The sequence below is a fragment of the Oncorhynchus gorbuscha genome, unplaced genomic scaffold, assembly GCF_021184085.1.
Source record: "Oncorhynchus gorbuscha isolate QuinsamMale2020 ecotype Even-year unplaced genomic scaffold, OgorEven_v1.0 Un_scaffold_1095, whole genome shotgun sequence".
Classification (NCBI taxonomy): domain Eukaryota; kingdom Metazoa; phylum Chordata; class Actinopteri; order Salmoniformes; family Salmonidae; genus Oncorhynchus; species Oncorhynchus gorbuscha.
In genome coordinates this window covers 128,747-150,690 of record NW_025745981.1, presented here as the reverse complement: position 1 = coordinate 150,690, position 21,944 = coordinate 128,747, and the positions used below count along the sequence as shown (strand labels likewise).

At 46.6% G+C, this 21,944-nt stretch overlaps 1 pseudogene; it reads left to right on the top strand.

Moving 5' to 3' along the window:
- LOC124021235 overlaps positions 1-21,944 on the top strand; it is a 39,928-nt pseudogene extending 17,984 nt beyond the window's left edge.

Below are 21,944 nucleotides of genomic sequence, written 5' to 3'. Positions count from 1 at the left end.
ATCCTCGTCATTTGTTTCGTCATCATTGCATGCGATCATCATTCTCAAAGCCGCTGTTTACTTCTAAGATCACTTTAGAACCGCTCTAATAACCCGATTCAAATTCGACACAAACCTTCAAATATGTATGTAATGACATTTTGAATCATGCAGAAACGGGCAGCGGTGAGGTCATGTAATGACACATTATATAAACTCTTTATAGAGTTTTATTTACATTTTAGAGGTGATAAGTTGGACAGATCAAGTGAAAAAAGCCATTTTCCCACACGACGACAACATCTCTCCTTCTCACTATCGCGCATTAGTTTCGCTTCCCCACCCGCCATTTTTAAAAAGACCCGACGAGGCTCATTGCTTGAATTATGCAGAAACGGGCAGCGTTTAGGTCATTTAATTGATTCTGTTGGAAAGGGGAGAAATTGTGCTTTACAATGGTATTGACATTACAGTTGATCTGGAAGTATTACGTTTTGGGGGCGCTAAAATAAGGGCGGACCAAGGCGATGTACGAGTTTACATGAGTTTACGTTACTTGAAGTAGGCTACCCACCTCTCACCCGCAGACACAATCAAACATCATGAATTGTGGATAAACGATTGGAACCGTTTGCGTGTTTCACCAGTGTCTTCTGTGTATTATGACTCTGATAGACTATAACAGTGCTGTGTTTTGGTAGTGAGGAGGAGGACAGGGAGTTGGCAGTAGCAGTCAGAGCCTCTTTGATGCAGCAGAGGAGACGGGAGGACGGAGGACGAGACTCCCAGGACAGGAGCGCAGCGCCCAAACACCGCAAAGAGGAGCGGATGGAGAGGCCCGAGCGGATGGAGAGGCCCGAGCGGATGGAGAGGCCCGAGCGGATGGAGAGGCCCGAGCGGATGGAGAGGCCCGAGCGGATGGAGAGGCCCGAGCGGATGGAGAGGCCCGAGCGGATGGAGAGGCCCGAGCGGATGGAGAGGCCCGAGCGGATGGAGAGGCCCGAGCGGATGGAGAGGCCCGAGCGGATGGAGAGGCCCGAGCGGATGGAGAGGCCCGAGCGGATGGAGAGGCCCGAGCGGATGGAGAGGCCCGGCGGATGGAGAGGCCCGAGCGGATGGAGAGGCCCGAGCGGATGGAGAGGCCCGAGCGGATGGAGAGGCCCGAGCGGATGGAGAGGCCCGAGCGGATGGAGAGGCCCGAGCGGATGGAGAGGCCCGAGCGGATGGAGAGGCCCGAGCGGATGGAGAGGCCCGAGCGGATGGAGAGGCCCGAGCGGATGGAGACTGAGGAGAGACACAGGAGTGTTCCAGTCAAACCTCTAGCAGAAGCTCCCCCAGTGAGGACCATGAAGAGTAACCCTCTGACAGGAGACGACTTCCCAGCCCTCCTGGGGGCTGCAGCACCCACACTGAGGTACACACACACACACAGACACACACCCCGAGGTGAAGGTGTATACCAGCTGTGTTATCATTTATGTATATTACACTGTAAAACCCCCCCGGCCCTCCTGTCCCCGGCCCTCCTGTCCCCCCTCCCGGCCCTCCTGTCCCCGGCCCTCCTGTCCCCGGCCCAGGTCTCTTTGTTGTGATGTATAGTACCAGTCAACAGTTGGGACACCTACTCATTCCAGGGGTTGTCTTTATTTGTACTATTGTCTACATTGTAGAACAATAATGAAGATGTCAAAACTATGAAATAACACATATGGAATCATGTAGTAACCAAAAAAGTGTTTAAACAAAATCAAAATTATTTTCTATTTGAGATTCTTCAAAGATGCCTTGATGACAGCTTTGCACACTCTTGGCATTCTCTCAACCAGCTTCTTAACGTAGTCACCTGGAATGCTTTTCAATTAACAGGTGTGCCTTGTTAAAAGTTAATTTGTGAAGTTTCTTTCCTTAATGCGTTTGGGCCAATCAGTTGTGTTGTGACACAGTAGGGGTGGGAAACAGAAGACCCTCTTTGGTAAAAGACCAAGTCCACATTATGTTAAGAACAACTCAAATAAGCAAAGAGAAATGACAGTCCATCATTACTTTAAGACGAAGGTCAGTCAATACGGAAAATGTAAAGATTCTTCCACGAATGTTTCTTCAATGCAGTCGCAAAAACCATCATGATGAAACTGGCTCTCATGAGGACCACCACAGGAAAGGAAGACCCAGAGTTCCCTCTGCTACAGAGGATAACTTAATTATAGTTACCAGCTTCAGAAATTGCAGCCCAAATAAATGTTTCACAGAGTTCAAGTAACGGACACCTCTCAACATCAACTGTTCAGAGGAGATTGTGTGAATCAGGCCTTCATGGCCAAATTGCTGCAGAGAAACCACTACTAAAGGACACCAATAAGAAGAAGAGACTTGCTTGGACCAAGAAACACGAGCAATGGACATTTAGACTGGTGGAAATCTGTCCTTTGGTCTGATGAGTCCAAATTTGAGATTTCTGGTTCCAACTGCCGTGTCTTTGTGAGACGCAGAGTAGGTGAACGGATGAACTCCACATGTGTGGTTCCCACTGTGAAGCATGGAGGAGGAGGTGTTTAAAAAAACATTCAAGGCACACTTAACCATGCTACCACAGCATTCTGAAGTGATACACCATCCCATCTGGTTTGCGCTTAGTGGGACTATCTTTTCTTCAACAGGACAATGACTCAACACACCTCCAGGCTGGGTAAGGGCAATTTGACGACGGAGAGTGATGAAGTGCTGCATCAGATGACCTGGCCTCCGCAATCACCTGACCTCATCCCAATTGAGATGGTTTGGGATGAGTTGGACCGCAGAGTGAAGGAAAAGCAAGACTGTTGGAAAAGCATTCCTCATGAAGCTGGTTGAGAGAATGCCAAGACTGTGCTGTCATCGAGGCAAAGGGTGGCTACTGTTGAAGAATCTAAAATATACAATATGTTTTGATTTAACACTATGTTATTTCATAGTTTTGATGTCTTCACTTATTAAATAGTAAACATAAAGAAAAACCCTTGAATGAGTAGGTGTGTCCAAACTTTTTACTGGTATTGTATGTTATAGGTATATACATTAATGTGTGTTACAGTGTAAACCCTCCCCCAGGTCTCTCTGTAGTGATGTATGTTATAGGTATATACATTAATGTGTGTTACAGTGTAAAGCCCCCCCCCAGGTCTCTCTGTAGTGATGTATGTTATAGGTATATATATTGTGTGTTACAGTGTAAACCCTCCCCCCCAGGTCTCTCTGTAGTGATGTATGTTATAGGTATATATATTGTGTGTTACAGTGTAAACCCTCCCCCCCAGGTCTCTCTGTAGTGATGTATGTTATAGGTATATACATTAATGTGTGTTACAGTGTAAACCCTCCCCCCCCCCCAGGTCTCTCTGTAGTGATGTATGTTATAGGTATATATATTGTGTGTTACAGTGTAAAGCCCCCCCCCAGGTCTCTCTGTAGTGATGTATGTTATAGGTATATATATTGTGTGTTACAGTGTAAAGCCCCCCCAGGTCTCTCTGTAGTGATGTATGTTATAGGTATATATATTGTGTGTTACAGTGTAAACCCCCCCCCAGGTCTCTCTGTAGTGATGTATGTTATAGGTATATATATTGTGTGTTACAGTGTAAAGCCCCCCCCCAGGTCTCTCTGTAGTGATGTATGTTATAGGTATATAGGTATACAATTTGTAAACCCTCGCTCTGGATAAGATGTATGTTATAGGTAATATGTGTTAAATGTAAATGTAGGTCTCTCTGTAGTGATGTATGTTATAGTTATGTATATATATTGTGTGTTACAGTGTAAACCCCCCCCAGGTCTCTCTGTAGTGATGTATGTTATAGGTATATACATTAATGTGTGTTACAGTGTAAACCCTCCCCCCAGGTCTCTCTGTAGTGATGTATGTTATAGGTATATATATTGTGTGTTACAGTGTAAAGCCCCCCCCCAGGTCTCTCTGTAGTGATGTATGTTATAGGTATATATATTGTGTGTTACAGTGTAAACCCTCCCCCCCAGGTCTCTCTGTAGTGATGTATGTTATAGGTATATATATTGTGTGTTACAGTGTAAACCCTCCCCCCCCCCAGGTCTCTCTGTAGTGATGTATGTTATAGGTATATACATTATTGTGTGTTACAGTGTAAACCCCCCCCCCAGGTCTCTCTGTAGTGATGTATGTTATAGGTATATATATTGTGTGTTACAGTGTAAACCCTCCCCCCCCCCCAGGTCTCTCTGTAGTGATGTATGTTATAGGTATATATATTGTGTGTTACAGTGTACAGTGTAAAGCCCCCCCCCCCCAGGTCTCTCTGTAGTGATGTATGTTATAGGTATATATATTGTGTGTTACAGTGTAAACCCTCCCCCCAGGTCTCTCTGTAGTGATGTATGTTATAGGTATATATATTGTGTGTTACAGTGTAAACCCTCCCCCCCCAGGTCTCTCTGTAGTGATGTATGTTATAGGTGTATATATATTGTGTGTTACAGTGTAAACCCCCCCCCCAGGTCTCTCTGTAGTGATGTATGTTATAGGTATATATATTGTGTGTTACAGTGTAAACCCTCCCCCCAGGTCTCTCTGTAGTGATGTATGTTATAGGTATATATATTGTGTGTTACAGTGTAAACCCCCCCCCCCCAGGTCTCTCTGTAGTGATGTATGTTATAGGTATATATATTGTTTGTTACAGTGTAAAGCCCCCCCCAGGTCTCTCTGTAGTGATGTATGTTATAGGTATATATATTGTGTGTTACAGTGTAAACCCTCCCCCCCCCAGGTCTCTCTGTAGTGATGTATGTTATAGGTATATATATTGTGTGTTACAGTGTAAACCCTCCCCCCCAGGTCTCTCTGTAGTGATGTATGTTATAGGTATATATATTGTGTGTTACAGTGTAAAGCCTCTCCCTGGTCTCTCTGTAGTGATGTATGTTATAGGTATATATATTGTGTGTTACAGTGTAAAGCCCCCCCAGGTCTCTCTGTAGTGATGTATGTTATAGGTATATATATTGTGTGTTACAGTGTAAAGCCCCCCCAGGTCTCTCTGTAGTGATGTATGTTATAGGTATATATATTGTGTGTTACAGTGTAAAGCCCCCCAGGTCTCTCTGTAGTGATGTATGTTATAGGTATATATATTGTGTGTTACAGTGTAAAGCCCCCCCCAGGTCTCTCTGTAGTGATGTATGTTATAGGTATATATATTGTGTGTTACAGTGTAAAGCCTCCCCCAGCCCTGAAGACTCCGGCCCAGGTCCCTCTGAAGGAGGATGACTTCCCCAGTCTATCTGCTGCCATGGTTATGACCCCCATGACCCCCGCCTACTCCGCCCAACCCAGGAAGCACTCCTCCTTCCAAGAAGAAGACTTCCCGCCCTGGTCTCTAAGATCCGCCCTCCCAGACAAACGGGCGGAGCTACCTCAGCCTGGAGCCAAGCCAGCAGCAGCAGAAACACCTCCAAGACGGTCATCCTTCCCTCCTCTTCCTCTAGACCTCCCCCTAACAACCCTCCTCTCCCCCTCCCCGCCGGCCCCCAGCTCCTCTCCTCCTCCTCTTCCTCTCGGAGGAAAAGCTCCCCGTGCGCCGCCCCTCCCCCATCTGATGATGACAATTGCGTTGCCAAGACGATGCAGGAGCACCGAGCAGTTCCAACCATGTTGGATATCTCCTCTCTTCTCATCGTCAAAGGACCCTCTAAATCTGCCCCTACTGCCTCTAAGCCCCTCCCACCAACCGCCAAGCCTCCCCACTGACAGCTAAGCCCCTCCCACCAACCTCTAAGCCCTCCCTCGTGACATCTAACCCCACTCCTATTCCCGCCCCAAGCCCCACATCCAAGACAGCCAAGAAGAAGAAACAGGCCACGCCCCTCCATCATCATTTGGGAACCAAGTTCCTGTCCTCATGGAAACGGTCTCCAGGGTACAGAAGGAGAACGTTCCGGAGAGCCACGCCTTCAAGCCACTGGTTGCTGTGACGACGGCAGCAGTTAAAACCGCTGTAAAAGCAAAGGTCAAAGCAAGTGGATTGGCTAACGGCCACCTGGAAAAACCAGTCACAGTGGCCCCCCTCCCTAAAGCCCAGCCGGAACCCCCCCTGGAGGAAGAGGAGGAGTTCCCTGCCCTCATCTCCAAGAAACCCCCCCCAGGTACATAACTATCCCAATTCATATTTGCTCTACACTATACATTTCTATGTGCCAGTTGTGTAGTATTACCCCTGGGGGAGTTTTGTGCAGTATTACCCCTGGGGGAGTTTTGTGCAGTATTACCCCTGGGGGGGAGTTTTGTGCAGTATTACCCCTGGGGGGAGTTTTGTGCAGTATTACCCCTGGGGGAGTTTTGTGCAGTATTACCCCTGGGGGGGAGTTTTGTGCAGTATTACCCCTGGGGGGAGTTTTGTGCAGTATTACCCCTGGGGGGGGAGTTTTGTGCAGTATTACCCCTGGGGGAGTTTTGTGCAGTATTACCCCGGGGGAGTTTTGTGCAGTATTACCCCGGGGGGAGTTTTGTGCAGTATTACCCCTGGGGGGGTTTGTGCAGTATTACCCCTGGGGGGTTAGGGGGTTTTTGTATTGGTCTATGAGGGCGGTCTCAGGGAGGATGTGTTGGTCTATGAGGGCGTAACGTGTTGGTCTATGAGGGCGTAACGTCTCAGCAGTGAGGATGTGTTGATCTATGAGGCGTAACGTCTCAGCAGTGAGGATGTGTTGATCTATGAGGGCGTAACGTCTCAGCAGTGAGGATGTGTTGATCTATGAGGGCGTAACGTCTCAGCAGTGAGGATGTGTTGGTCTATGAGGGCGTAACGTGTTGGTCTATGAGGGCGTAACGTCTCAGCAGTGAGGATGTGTTGGTCTATGAGGGCGTAACGTCTCAGCAGTGAGGATGTGTTGGTCTATGAGGGCGTAACGTGTTGGTCTATGAGGGCGTAACGTCTCAGCAGTGAGGATGTGTTGATCTATGAGGGCGTAACGTCTCAGCAGTGAGGATGTGTTGATCTATGAGGGCGTAACGTCTCAGCAGTGAGGATGTGTTGGTCTATGAGGGCGTAACGTGTTGGTCTATGAGGGCGTAACGTCTCAGCAGTGAGGATGTGTTGGTCTATGAGGCGTAACGTGCAGTGAGGATGTGTTGGTCTATGAGGGCGTAACGTCTCAGCAGTGAGGACGTGTTGGTCTATGAGGGCGTAACGTGTTGGTCTATGAGGGCGTAACGTCTCAGCAGTGAGGATGTGTTGGTCTATGAGGGCGTAACGTGTTGGTCTATGAGGGCGTAACGTGTTGGTCTATGAGGGCGTAACGTCTCAGCAGTGAGGATGGATTGGTTTATGAGGGCGTAACGTCTCAGCAGTGAGGATGTGTTGGTCTATGAGGGCGTAACGTGGCGTGGATGGCGAATCATTGTTCTATCTAAACCGCTGTGAATTATGTATGCAATAACCCAAAATATTGTATATTCAGTTGTTTTGATGCTGGTGTTAAACGCCGAAAGTAAAGACGCAGAAACTAAACATAAGAACAGGGAGCATAGAAATAGGTCACAGAACAGTCCTACCGCTTCTTAGACTTGCCGTCAATGATAATGACAGATCTTTAACATGCTTTTCTATGTGAATTTAGTTGTGACCAAAGTTCCAAATTGCAGCTACAAGTTGGGGTTATGGATGATAGTAACTGTGATAATGTAGTGATGTTGAGGTAATGGATGATAGTAACTGTGATAATGTAGTGATGTTGAACATGCTGTTTAAGTTGGGGTAATGGATGATAGTAACTGTGATAATGTAGTGATGTTGAGGTAATGGATGATAGTAACTGTGATAATGTAGTGATGTTGAGGTAATGGATGATAGTAACTGTGATAATGTAGTGATGTTGACCATGCTGTTTAAGTTGGGTTTATGGATGATAGTATCAGTGATAATGTAGTGATGTTGGGGTAATGGATGATAGTATCAGTGATAATGTAGTGATGTTGACCATGCTGTCTAAGTTGAGGTAATGGATGATAGTATCAGTGATAATGTAGTGATGTTGACCATGCTGTCTAAGTTGAGGTAATGGATGATAGTATCAGTGATAATGTAGTGATGTTGACCATGCTGTCTAAGTTGAGGTAATGGATGATAGTAACTGTGATAATGTAGTGATGTTGACCATGCTGTTTGTCTCCTCCAGGCTTTAAAAGTGCCTTCGTCCTGAAGAGTTCTGCCCCCCCCAGAAACCTGTCTCCCCCTCCCCCCGGCCAGGGCAGCACCACCCCTCCCAGTAAGCCCCCCCAGGGTTTACCGGCATCCCCCTCAACAGCAACGTGGTGGAGCCTGCCCCCTGCATCCAGCCCCGGTGAGACAGACAGACCAGACATCACATCACCTTTACAGACCAACCATCACCTTTACAGACCAACCATCACCTTTACAGACCAACCATCACATCACCATTACAGACTAGACATCTTTACATCACCAACAGATCAACATCACCTTTACAGACCAACCATCACATCACCTTTACAGACCAACCATCACATCACCTTTACAGACCAACCATCATGTCACCTTTACAGACCAACCATCTCACCTTTACAGACCAACCATCACGTCACCTTTACAGACTAGACATCATCTTTACAGACCAACCATCACCTTTACAGACCAACCATCATGTCACCTTTACAGACCAACCATCATCCTTTACAGACCAACCATCACATCACCTTTACAGACTAGACATCATCTTTACAGACCAACCATCACCTTTACAGACCAACCATCACATCACCTTTACAGACCAACCATCACCTTTACAGACCAACCATCACATCACCTTTACAGACTAGACATCATCTTTACAGACCAACCATCACCTTTACAGACCAACCATCACATCACCTTTACAGACCAACCATCACCTTTACAGACCAACCATCACACCACCATTACAGACTAGACATCATCTTTACAGACCAACCATCACCTTTACAGACCAGACATCACATCACCTTTACAGACCAACCATCACCACCTTTACAGACCAACCATCACGTCACCTTTACAGACTAGACATCATCTTTACAGACCAACCATCACCTTTACAGACCAGACCATCACCTTTACAGACCAACCATCACATCACCTTTACAGACCAACCATCACATCACCTTTACAGACCAACCATCACATCACCTTTACAGACCAACCATCACGTCACCTTTACAGACTAGAAATCACCTTTACAGACCAACCATCACCTTTACAGACCAACCATCACATCACCTTTACAGACCAACCATCACGTCACCTTTACAGACCAACCATCACGTCACCTTTACAGACCAACCATCACGTCACCTTTACGGACCAACCATCACGTCACCTTTACAGACCAACCATCACGTCACCTTTACAGACCAACCATCACGTCACCTTTACAGACCAACCATCACGTCACCTTTACAGACCAACCATCACGTCACCTTTACAGACCAACCATCACGTCACCTTTACAGACCAACCATCACGTCACCTTTACAGACCAACCATCACGTCACCTTTACAGACCAACCATCACGTCACCTTTACAGACCAACCATCACGTCACCTTTACAGACCAACCATCACGTCACCTTTACAGACCAACCATCACGTCACCTTTACAGACCAACCATCACGTCACCTTTACAGACCAACCATCACGTCACCTTTACAGACCAACCATCACGTCACCTTTACAGACCAACCATCACGTCACCTTTACAGACCAACCATCACGTCACCTTTACAGACCAACCATCACATCACCTTTACAGACCAACCATCACATCACCTTTACAGACCAACCATCACATCACCTTTACAGACTAGACCATCACATCACCTTTACAGACCAGACATCACATCACCTTTACAGACATCAACCATCTTTACAGACTAACCATCACCTTTACAGACCAACCATCACATCACCTTTACAGACCAACCATCACATCACCTTTACAGACTAGACATCACATCACCTTTACAGACTAGACATCACATCACCATTACAGACCAGACATCACATCATCTTTACAGACTAACCATCACCTTTACAGACCAACCATCACATCACCTTTACAGACTAGACATCACCATTACAGACCAGACATCACATCATCTTTACAGACCAACCATCACATCATCTTTACAGACCAACCATCACCTTTACAGACCAACCATCACATCACCTTTACAGACTAGACATCATCTTTACAGACCAACCATCACATCACCATTACAGACCAGACATCACCATTACAGACCAGACATCACCTTTACAGACCAACCATCACTCAGACCAACCATCACATCACCTTTACAGACCATCACCACCTTTACAGACTAGACATCACATCACCTTTACAGACTAGACATCACATCATCTTTACAGACCAACCATCACGTCACCTTTACAGACTAGACATCACATCACCTTTACAGACTAGACATCACATCACCTTTACAGACTAGACATCACATCACCATTACAGACTAGACATCACATCACCTTTACAGACCAACCATCACCTTTACAGACCAACCATCACCTTTACAGACCAACCATCACGTCACCTTTACAGACTAGACATCACATCACCATTACAGACTAGACATCATCTTTACAGACCAACCATCACCTTTACAGACCAACCATCACATCGCCTTTACAGACTAGACATCACCTTTACAGACTAGACATCATCTTTACAGACCAACCATCACCTTTACAGACCAACCATCACGTCACCTTTACAGACTAGACATCACCATTACAGACTAGACATCACATCACCATTACAGACTAGACATCACATCACCTTTACAGACCAACCATCACCTTTACAGACCAACCATCACCTTTACAGACCAACCATCACCTTTACAGACCAACCATCACCTTTACAGACCAACCATCACCTTTACAGACCAACCATCACCTTTACAGACCAACCATCACATCACTTTACAGACTAGACATCATCTTTACAGACCAACCATCACACAGACCAACCATCACCTTTACAGACCAACATCATCACCTTTACAGACCAACCATCACCACCTTTACAGACCAACCATCACGTCACCTTTACAGACCAGCCATCACATCACCTTTACAGACCAACCATCACGTCACCTTTACAGACCAACCATCACATCACCTTTACAGACTAGACATCACATCACCTTTACAGACCAACCATCACATCACCTTTACAGACCAACCATCACGTCACCTTTACAGACCAACCATCACGTCACCTTTACAGACCAACCATCACATCACCATTACAGACCAACCATCACATCACCTTTACAGACCAACATCACAGACACAAGACCAACCATCACATCACCTTTACAGACCAACCATCACAGACACAAGACAGGCCACCACCTTTACACACACCAGACAGGCCACCACCTTTACAGACACCAGACAGGCCACCACCTTTACAGACACCAGACAGGCCACCACCTTTACAGACACCAGACAGGCCACCACCTTTACAGACACCAGACAGGCCACCACCTTTACAGACACCAGACAGGACCGCCACCTTTACAGACACCAGACAGGCCACCACCTTTACAGACACCAGACAGGCCACCACCTTTACAGACACCAGACAGGCCACCACCTTTACAGACACCAGACACCAGACAGGCCACCACCTTTACAGACACAACAACACATATTAGATTCAAACTGTGTGTTCTAAATGACTCCATATGGGGGGTGTTCAGCTCTCCCAGTCCCCGGGGTGTACCTGGCTCCAGAGAACTTCCAGCAGAGGAACATGGCACTGATCCAGTCCATTAAGAACCTCCTGCAGAACGACCAGTCACGATTCAACCAGTTCAAGGACTACTCTGGACAGTTTAGACAGGTAAGCCCTGACTCCTAACCTTAACCCCCCTAGCCCTGACTCCTAACCTTAACCCCCCTAGCCCTGACTCCTAACCTTAACCCCCCTAGCCCTGACTCCTAACCTTAACCCCCCTAGCCCTGACTCCTAACCTTAACCCCCTAACCCTGACTCCTAACCTTAACCCCCTAGCCCTGACTCCTAACCTTAACCCCCTAACCCTGACTCCTAACCTTAAGCCCCCTAACCCTGACTCCTAACCATAACCCCCTAACCCTGACTCCTAACCATAACCCCCCTAACCCTGACTCCTAACCCCCCCCTAACCCTGACTCCTAACCTTAACCCCCCTAACCCTGACTCCTAACCTTAACCCCCTAACCCTGACTCCTAACCTTAACCCCCTAACCCTGACTCCTAACCTTAACCCCCTAACCCTGACTCCTAACCTTAACCCCCTAACCCTGACTCCTAACCTTAAACCCCCTAACCCCGACTCCAAACACTCAGTAAGGCCAGCAGGCTAATGTTCCTATAGACTCAGTAAGACCAGCAGGCTAATGTTCCTATAGACTCAGTAAGACCAGCAGGCTAATGTTCCTATAGACCAGCAGGCTAGTGTTCCTATAGACCAGCAGGCTAGTGTTCCTATAGACCCAGTAAGGCCAGCAGGCTAATGTTCCTATAGACTCAGTAGGACCAGCAGGCTAATGTTCCTATAGACTCAGTAGGACCAGCAGGCTAATGTTCCTATAGACCAACAGGCTAGTGTTCCTATAGACTCAGTAATGCCAGCAGGCTAATGTTACTATAGACTCAGTAAGACCAGGCTAATGTTCCTATAGACCCAAAGACCAGCAGGCTAATGTTCCTATAGACTCAGTAGGACCAGCAGGCTAATGTTCCTATAGACCAACAGGCTAATGTTCCTATAGACCAACAGTAATGACCAGCAGGCTAATGTTACTATAGACTCAGTAAGACCAGGCTAATGTTCCTATAGACCCAGTAAGACCAGCAGGCTAATGTTCCTATAGACTCAGTAGGCTAAATGTTCCTATAGACCAACAGGCTAATGTTCCTATAGACCAACAGGCTAGTGTTCCTATAGACCAACAGGCTAGTGTTCCTATAGACCAACAGGCTAATGTTCCTATAGACCAGCAGGCTAATGTTCCTATAGACCAGCAGGCTAGTGTTCCTATAGACCAGCAGGCTAGTGTTCCTATAGACCAGCAGGCTAATGTTCCTATAGACCAGCAGGCTAGTGTTCCTATAGACCAACAGGCTAATGTTCCTATAGACCAACAGGCTAGTGTTCCTATAGACCAGCAGGCTAATGTTCCTATGGACCAACAGGCTAATGTTCCTATGGACCAGCAGGCTAATGTTCCTATAGACCAACAGGCTAATGTTCCTATAGACCAACAGGCTAGTGTTCCTATAGACCAACAGGCTAGTGTTCCTATAGACCAGCAGGCTAATGTTCCTATAGACCAGCAGGCTAATGTTCCTATAGACCAGCAGGCTAATGTTCCTATAGACCAACAGGCTAATGTTCCTATAGACCAACAGGCTAATGTTCCTATAGACCAACAGGCTAATGTTCCTATAGACCAACAGGCTAATGTTCCTATAGACCAACAGGCTAATGTTCCTATAGACCAGCAGGCTAATGTTCCTATAGACCAACAGGCTAATGTTCCTATAGACCAGCAGGCTAATGGTCCTATAGACCAACAGGCTAATGTTCCTATAGTCCTATAGACCAGCAGGCTAATGGTCCTATAGACCAACAGGCTAATGTTCCTATAGACCAGCAGGCTAATGTTCCTATAGACCAACAGGCTAATGTTCCTATAGACCAACAGGCTAATGGTCCTATAGACCAACAGGCTAATGTTCCTATAGACCAACAGGCTAATGTTCCTATAGACCAACAGGCTAATGTTCCTATAGACCAACAGGCTAATGTTCCTATAGACCAACAGGCTAATGTTCCTATAGACCAACAGGCTAATGGTCCTATAGACCAACAGGCTAATGGTCCTATAGACCAACAGGCTAATGTTCCTATAGACCAACAGGCTAGTGTTCCTATAGACCAGCAGGCTAATGTTCCTATAGACCAACAGGCTAATGGTCCTATAGACCAACAGGCTAATGGTCCTATAGACCAACAGGCTAATGGTCCTATAGACCAACAGGCTAATGTTCCTATAGACCAACAGGCTAATGTTCCTATAGACCAACAGGCTAATGTTCCTATAGACCAGCAGGCTAATGTTCCTATAGACCAACAGGCTAATGGTCCTATAGACCAACAGGCTAATGGTCCTATAGACCAACAGGCTAATGGTCCTATAGACCAACAGGCTAATGGTCCTATAGACCAACAGGCTAATGGTCCTATAGACCAACAGGCTAATGGTCCTATAGACCAACAGGCTAATGGTCCTATAGACCAACAGGCTAATGGTCCTATAGACCAACAGGCTAATGGTCCTATAGACCAACAGGCTAATGGTCCTATAGACCAACAGGCTAATGGTCCTATAGACCAACAGGCTAATGGTCCTATAGACCAACAGGCTAATGGTCCTATAGACCAACAGGCTAATGGTCCTATAGACCAACAGGCTAATGGTCCTATAGACCAACAGGCTAATGGTCCTATAGACCGACAGGCTAATGGTCCTATAGACCGACAGGCTAATGGTCCTATAGACCGACAGGCTAATGGTCCTATAGACCGACAGGCTAATGGTCCTATAGACCGACAGGCTAATGGTCCTATAGACTCTATGTTTTAGTCTATTATTATTGGTATGAAACTGTTTATAAAAGTTGTATTTAAACGTGTACGTGACACAGCAGCAGCTGGTTGCCATGGGGACAGTGAAGTCTGTAACATCTCTCTAACAGGGTCTGATGTAGACCCTAACCCTAACATCTCTCTCTCTAACAGGGTCTGATGTAGACCCTAACATCTCTCTCTCTAACAGGGTCTGATGTAGACCCTAACATCTCTCTCTCTAACAGGGTCTGATGTAGACCCTAACATCTCTCTCTCTAACAGGGTCTGATGTAGACCCTAACATCTCTCTCTCTAACAGGGTCTGATGTAGACCCTAACATCTCTCTCTCTAACAGGGTCTGATGTAGACCCTAACATCCTCTTCTAACAGGGTCTGATGTAGACCCTAACATCTCTCTTCTAACAGGGTCTGATATAGACCCTAACATCTCTCTCTCTAACAGGGTCTGATGTAGACCCTAACCCTAACATCTCTCTCTCTAACAGGGTCTGATGTAGACCCTAACATCTCTCTCTCTAGGGTCTGGGTCATGACAGGGTCTGATGTAGACCCTAACCCTAACATCTCTCTCTCTAACAGGGTCTGATGTAGACCCTAACATCTCTCTCTCTAACAGGGTCTGATGTAGACCCTAACATCTCTCTCTCTAACAGGGTCTGATGTAGACCCTAACATCTCTCTCTCTAACAGGGTCTGATGTAGACCCTAACATCTCTCTCTCTAACAGGGTCTGATGTAGACCCTAACATCTCTCTCTCTAACAGGGTCTGATGTAGACCCTAACCCTAACATCTCTCTCTAACAGGGTCTGATGTAGACCCTAACCCTAACATCTCTCTCTAACAGGGTCTGATGTAGACCCTAACATCTCTCTCTCTAACAGGGTCTGATGTAGACCCTAACATCGTCTGATGTAGACCCTAACATCTCTCTCTCTCTAACAGGGTCTGATGTAGACCCTAACCCTAACATCTCTCTCTCTAACAGGGTCTGATGTAGACCCTAACATCTCTCTCTCTCTAACAGGGTCTGATGTAGACCCTAACCCTAACATCTCTCTCTCTAACAGGGTCTGATGTAGACCCTAACATCTCTCTCTCTCTAACAGGGTCTGATGTAGACCCTAACCCTAACATCTCTCTGACAGGGTCTGATGTAGACCCTAACATCTCTCTCTCTCTCTAACAGGGTCTGATGTAGACCCTAACCCTAACATCTCTCTCTCTAACAGGGTCTGATGTAGACCCTAACCCTAACATCTCTCTCTCTAACAGGGTCTGATGTAGACCCTAACATCTCTCTCTCTAACAGGGTCTGATGTAGACCCTAACATCTCTCTCTCTAACAGGGTCTGATGTAGACCCTAACCCTAACATCTCTCTCTCTAACAGGGTCTGATGTAGACCCTAACATCTCTCTCTCTAACAGGGTCTGATGTAGACCCTAACATCTCTCTCTCTAACAGGGTCTGATGTAGACCCTAACATCTCTCTCTCTAACAGGGTCTGATGTAGACCCTAACCCTAACATCTCTCTCTAACAGGGTCTGATGTAGACCCTAACCCTAACATCTCTCTCTCTAACAGGGTCTGATGTAGACCCTAACATCTCTCTCTCTAACAGGGTCTGATGTAGACCCTAACATCTCTCTCTCTAACAGGGTCTGATGTAGACCCTAACATCTCTCTCTCTAACAGGGTCTGATGTAGACCCTAACCCTAACATCTCTCTCTAACAGGGTCTGATGTAGACCCTAACATCTCTCTCTCTAACAGGGTCTGATGTAGACCCTAACATCGTCTGATGTAGACCCTAACATCTCTCTCTCTAACAGGGTCTGATGTAGACCCTAACCCTAACATCTCTCTCTCTAACAGGGTCTGATGTAGACCCTAACATCTCTCTCTCTAACAGGGTCTGATGTAGACCCTAACCCTAACATCTCTCTCTCTCTGACAGGGTCTGATGTAGACCCTAACATCTCTCTCTCTCTAACAGGGTCTGATGTAGACCCTAACCCTAACATCTCTCTCTCTAACAGGGTCTGATGTAGACCCTAACATCTCTCTCTCTCTCTAACAGGGTCTGATGTAGACCCTAACCCTAACATCTCTCTCTCTAACAGGGTCTGATGTAGACCCTAACATCTCTCTCTCTAACAGGGTCTGATGTAGACCCTAACCCTAACATCTCTCTCTCTCTAACAGGGTCTGATGTAGACCCTAACATCTCTCTCTAACAGGGTCTGATGTAGACCCTAACATCTCTCTCTCTGACAGGGTCTGATGTAGACCCTAACCCTAACATCTCTCTCTCTAACAGGGTCTGATGTAGACCCTAACATCTCTCTCTCTAACAGGGTCTGATGTAGACCCTAACCCTAACATCTCTCTCTCTAACAGGGTCTGATGTAGACCCTAACCCTAACATCTCTCTCTGACAGGGTCTGATGTAGACCCTAACATCTCTCTCTCTCTAACAGGGTCTGATGTAGACCCTAACCCTAACATCTCTCTCTCTAACAGGGTCTGATGTAGACCCTAACCCTAACATCTCTCTCTCTAACAGGGTCTGATGTAGACCCTAACCCTAACATCTCTCTCTCTAACAGGGTCTGATGTAGACCCTAACCCTAACATCTCTCTCTCTAACAGGGTCTGATGTAGACCCTAACATCTCTCTCTCTAACAGGGTCTGATGTAGACCCTAACCCTAACATCTCTCTAACAGGGTCTGATGTAGACCCTAACATCTCTCTCTCTCTGACAGGGTCTGATGTAGACCCTAACATCTCTCTCTCTCTAACAGGGTCTGATGTAGACCCTAACCCTAACATCTCTCTCTCTCTGACAGGGTCTGATGTAGACCCTAACATCTCTCTCTCTCTAACAGGGTCTGATGTAGACCCTAACCCTAACATCTCTCTCTCTAACAGGGTCTGATGTAGACCCTAACCCTAACATCTCTCTCTCTCTAACAGGGTCTGATGTAGACCCTAACATCTCTCTCTCTAACAGGGTCTGATGTAGACCCTAACCCTAACATCTCTCTCTCTAACAGGGTCTGATGTAGACCCTAACATCTCTCTCTCTCTAACAGGGTCTGATGTAGACCCTAACATCTCTCTCTCTAACAGGGTCTGATGTAGACCCTAACATCTCTCTCTCTCTAACAGGGTCTGATGTAGACCCTAACCCTAACATCTCTCTCTGACAGGGTCTGATGTAGACCCTAACCCTAACATCTCTCTCTCTGACAGGGTCTGATGTAGACCCTAACATCTCTCTCTAACAGGGTCTGATGTAGACCCTAACATCGTCTGATGTAGACCCTAACCCTAACATCTCTCTCTCTCTGACAGGGTCTGATGTAGACCCTAACCCTAACATCTCTCTCTCTCTGACAGGGTCTGATGTAGACCCTAACATCGTCTGATGTAGACCCTAACCCTAACATCTCTCTCTCTCTGACAGGGTCTGATGTAGACCCTAACATCTCTCTCTCTAACAGGGTCTGATGTAGACCCTAACATCTCTCTCTCTCTGACAGGGTCTGATGTAGACCCTAACCCTAACATATCTCTCTCTCTCTAACAGGGTCTGATGTAGACCCTAACCCTAACATCTCTCTGACAGGGTCTGATGTAGACCCTAACATCTCTCTCTCTCTAACAGGGTCTGATGTAGACCCTAACATCTCTCTCTAACAGGGTCTGATGTAGACCCTAACCCTAACATCTCTCTCTCTCTAACAGGGTCTGATGTAGACCCTAACATCTCTCTCTAACAGGGTCTGATGTAGACCCTAACCCTAACATCTCTCTCTGACAGGGTCTGATGTAGACCCTAACATCTCTCTAACAGGGTCTGATGTAGACCCTAACATCTCTCTCTCTCTAACAGGGTCTGATGTAGACCCTAACCCTAACATCTCTCTGACAGGGTCTGATGTAGACCCTAACCCTAACATCTCTCTCTCTAACAGGGTCTGATGTAGACCCTAACCCTAACATCTCTCTCTCTAACAGGGTCTGATGTAGACCCTAACCCAGTGGTTCTTAACCTTGTTGGAGGTACTGAACCCCGCCAGTTTCATATGCGCATTCACCGAACCCTTCTTAACTGGAAAAATTAAATATGATTTTTTTCAAATTCAAACATAGGTATATATTTTACTGGTGCACAAAATGAACCGTGCATCAACATCACTGTGTTCAAAGAACAAAATCATCAAAACATGATTTTCACACAAAAACTAAAACATGATAATGAATATTTACTGCAAATCAGTGTGACTTCTGCTGTTGCCTTTCAGAGACCAGTTCAGAAATGCACAGCTTCACCTTGGCAAGTGCCACTCTAATGTCATTTTTGCAACAAAGTCTGTTCCTTTTCTTTGTTTTAATGTCCAGCATCCTCAAAAAGGACTCTCTTGTAGGGAAGTATCCGTCGAGAGACTTTGCAAGCTCATCTAAGTGCGTGGAAATTGCTTGTTTCAGTTCCGCGGGTACAGAAATGTCTCCGATTCCAGATACATCTACGATCTTACTTACACAGTTGTCCAGCAGGGGAAAGTTTGAGAAGTTATCGTTCTCTGTTCGTCGTTTCCATAACGGTAGCTTTTTTAAAAAGCCTTCAGGTTTTCCTCCGCTTCGATCATGTTGACACCACCGCCCTGCATCTTTTGATTGAGATGATTGAGAGCTGCGAAGATATCAGCCATGTACGCTAAAATGAGAATGAACTCAGAATTTTTGAAGCAAACTGCATGACAATGTTGGTGCTCTTGCAAAAACAGGGCTAATTACGGCAAAAACACGATTCAGCACCTGTCCCCGGGATAAACACCTAACGTTAGAATGGTACAGAAGTACCTCGAATTCAGAGCCCATTTCTTTACACAGCTCACTGAAGATGCGGTGCCTCAGAGCACTAGTTGGCACATAGTTCACACATTCCACTACAATATTTAATACTTCTGCCAGTTTTGGAGGCAAGGTTTTTGTTGCCAACGCATGCCTGTTTAGAATACAATGCGTAACAATGATGTGTGGTGCATCGGCTTTCACTAGCGCACCAAAACCAGACTTTCTTCCCAGCATGACTGGAGCTCCGTCCGAACAAACTGCAGAAACCATATCCCACGAAAGATTGTTGTCTTTGAAGAAGTCATCCACAAGTTTCTTCACATCGGCTGCCTTAGTTGTTGTAAGAGGCTTACAGAATAAAAAATATTTTATCACGCCGTCTTTCACATAGCGCACAAATACAACAAGCTGGTTTAGATTAGAAACGTCTGTGGTCTCGTCGAGTTGAAGGCTGAATTTTGCCGGGCTTGAAATCAGATCTGCAACTACTTGAGCCAAGATGTCTTTGCTCATGTCCTCTATTCTATCGCTGATGGTGTCATTTGAAAGAGGAATTTGGGATAACTTAACTTCAGCCTCTTTTCCCAGCATGATATTCTCCATCTTCAACACAGCTGGTTTTATGAGTGTTTCACCAATGATTTGTGTGGTTTCCCCTGCTTTGCGATCAGGTAAGCAACTTCGTACGATGCTGTGAGGATCGGTTTTGTTGATGGGTACAAAGCCGAGAACAGGCAGAGTAGCCTTTTCATCGAATCTGGCTCTCTTCACCTTGAATTCAGCGAGCGTTGTGTTCTTGTATATTCCATCTCCATGCAGCTTAAGGAAGTGTTCTCTTAGTTTTGCCGGTGCTAGACTAGAATTGCTCAACTTGGCAATGCAAATCATACAGTTAGGACGCTGACTCCCATCACGTTCCGTTATACATGTGAATCCATATTGTACATATTCCTCCGACCATTTTCTTTTTTTGCTCGACATAGTATGAAGGGATTAAAATATTAAGAAAGAAATCACAAGACGTACCATCACGATAGTCACAAGTCGACGACTGAGCGCACCAAATTCCCTGCAGCACAGATAGGCCAAGCGATGTAGCGTGATCACCTGCAGCCAATGATGGCCAAGCGGGGCGTGTCATCACGAATCATATGAGTCGGATGTGTGTTTTGACCTCCGCCGAACCCCTGAGACTGACTCACCGAACCCCTGGGGTTCGATCGAACCCAGGTTAAGAACCACTGCCCTAACCCTAACATCTCTCTCTCTAACAGGGTCTGATGTAGACCCTAACCCTAACATCTCTCTCTCTAACAGGGTCTGATGTAGACCCTAACATCTCTCTCTCTAACAGGGTCTGATGTAGACCCTAACCCTAACATCTCTCTGACAGGGTCTGATGTAGACCCTAACCCTAACATCTCTCTCTCTCTAACAGGGTCTGATGTAGACCCTAACCCTAACATCTCTCTCTCTAACAGGGTCTGATGTCAGCCGTGCTGTACCACCAGAGCTGTAGGACTCTGTTAGGGGACAACTTTGGCGGCGTCTTCAATGAGCTGCTGGTGCTACTTCCTGACACGAGGAAACAGCAGGAGCTGCTGACGGCCCACGCAGACGACCGGGCCATGGAAAGACAGGGAGGAGGCGGGACCAGGAAGAACAGGAAGAGTGCCTGGCAGACCCCCTCCAGCGCCATCTCTAATGCAGCCGCTACTGCCAGGTATGCCCCACCTGCTGCCAGGTGCTGGACCCTAAAGACTTCAACTCCCATAAGACCTTGCACCTGGGGACAACGAGGACTTCCCCTCCCTGCAGGACATCAGCCGCATCATCAGCTAGCCCTGGCCTGGGACAGACATGCACACTGCCCAATCACAGCCCTGCCTGTTGCCATTCAGGGGGAGCCTGTTTCCATGGTGACCATGGCCAGAGAGGACGTTGGGTAGTGTATTTGATGGCGAGGCTGGGGCCAGCAGGAGGTTGAACTTAATTCTGGTTGCCAGATGTTGACCTGATTCCCGGTGTGATTCCGGCTGGACCTGGACCCAGCCTGGAGACCCAAACCTGGAGGGCCCTACAAGTACCACATGTTGTGTATTAATAAGAAGAATGGTTCTATATATTTAATTTTTCTCCCCCCTCTCTTCTGATCACATTTCCATGATGTTGATAAAGTGTTGAAGGAGTGACAGTTGTTTTATCAGGTTTGATGACTGAGGAGAGTTTATTAAGTCAGACCCTCTACTACTCCCTCGGAGACAGTCAGACCATCTACTACTCCCTCGAGACAGTCAGACCATCTACTACTCCCTCGGAGACAGTCAGACCATCTACTACTCCCTCGGAGACAGTCAGACCA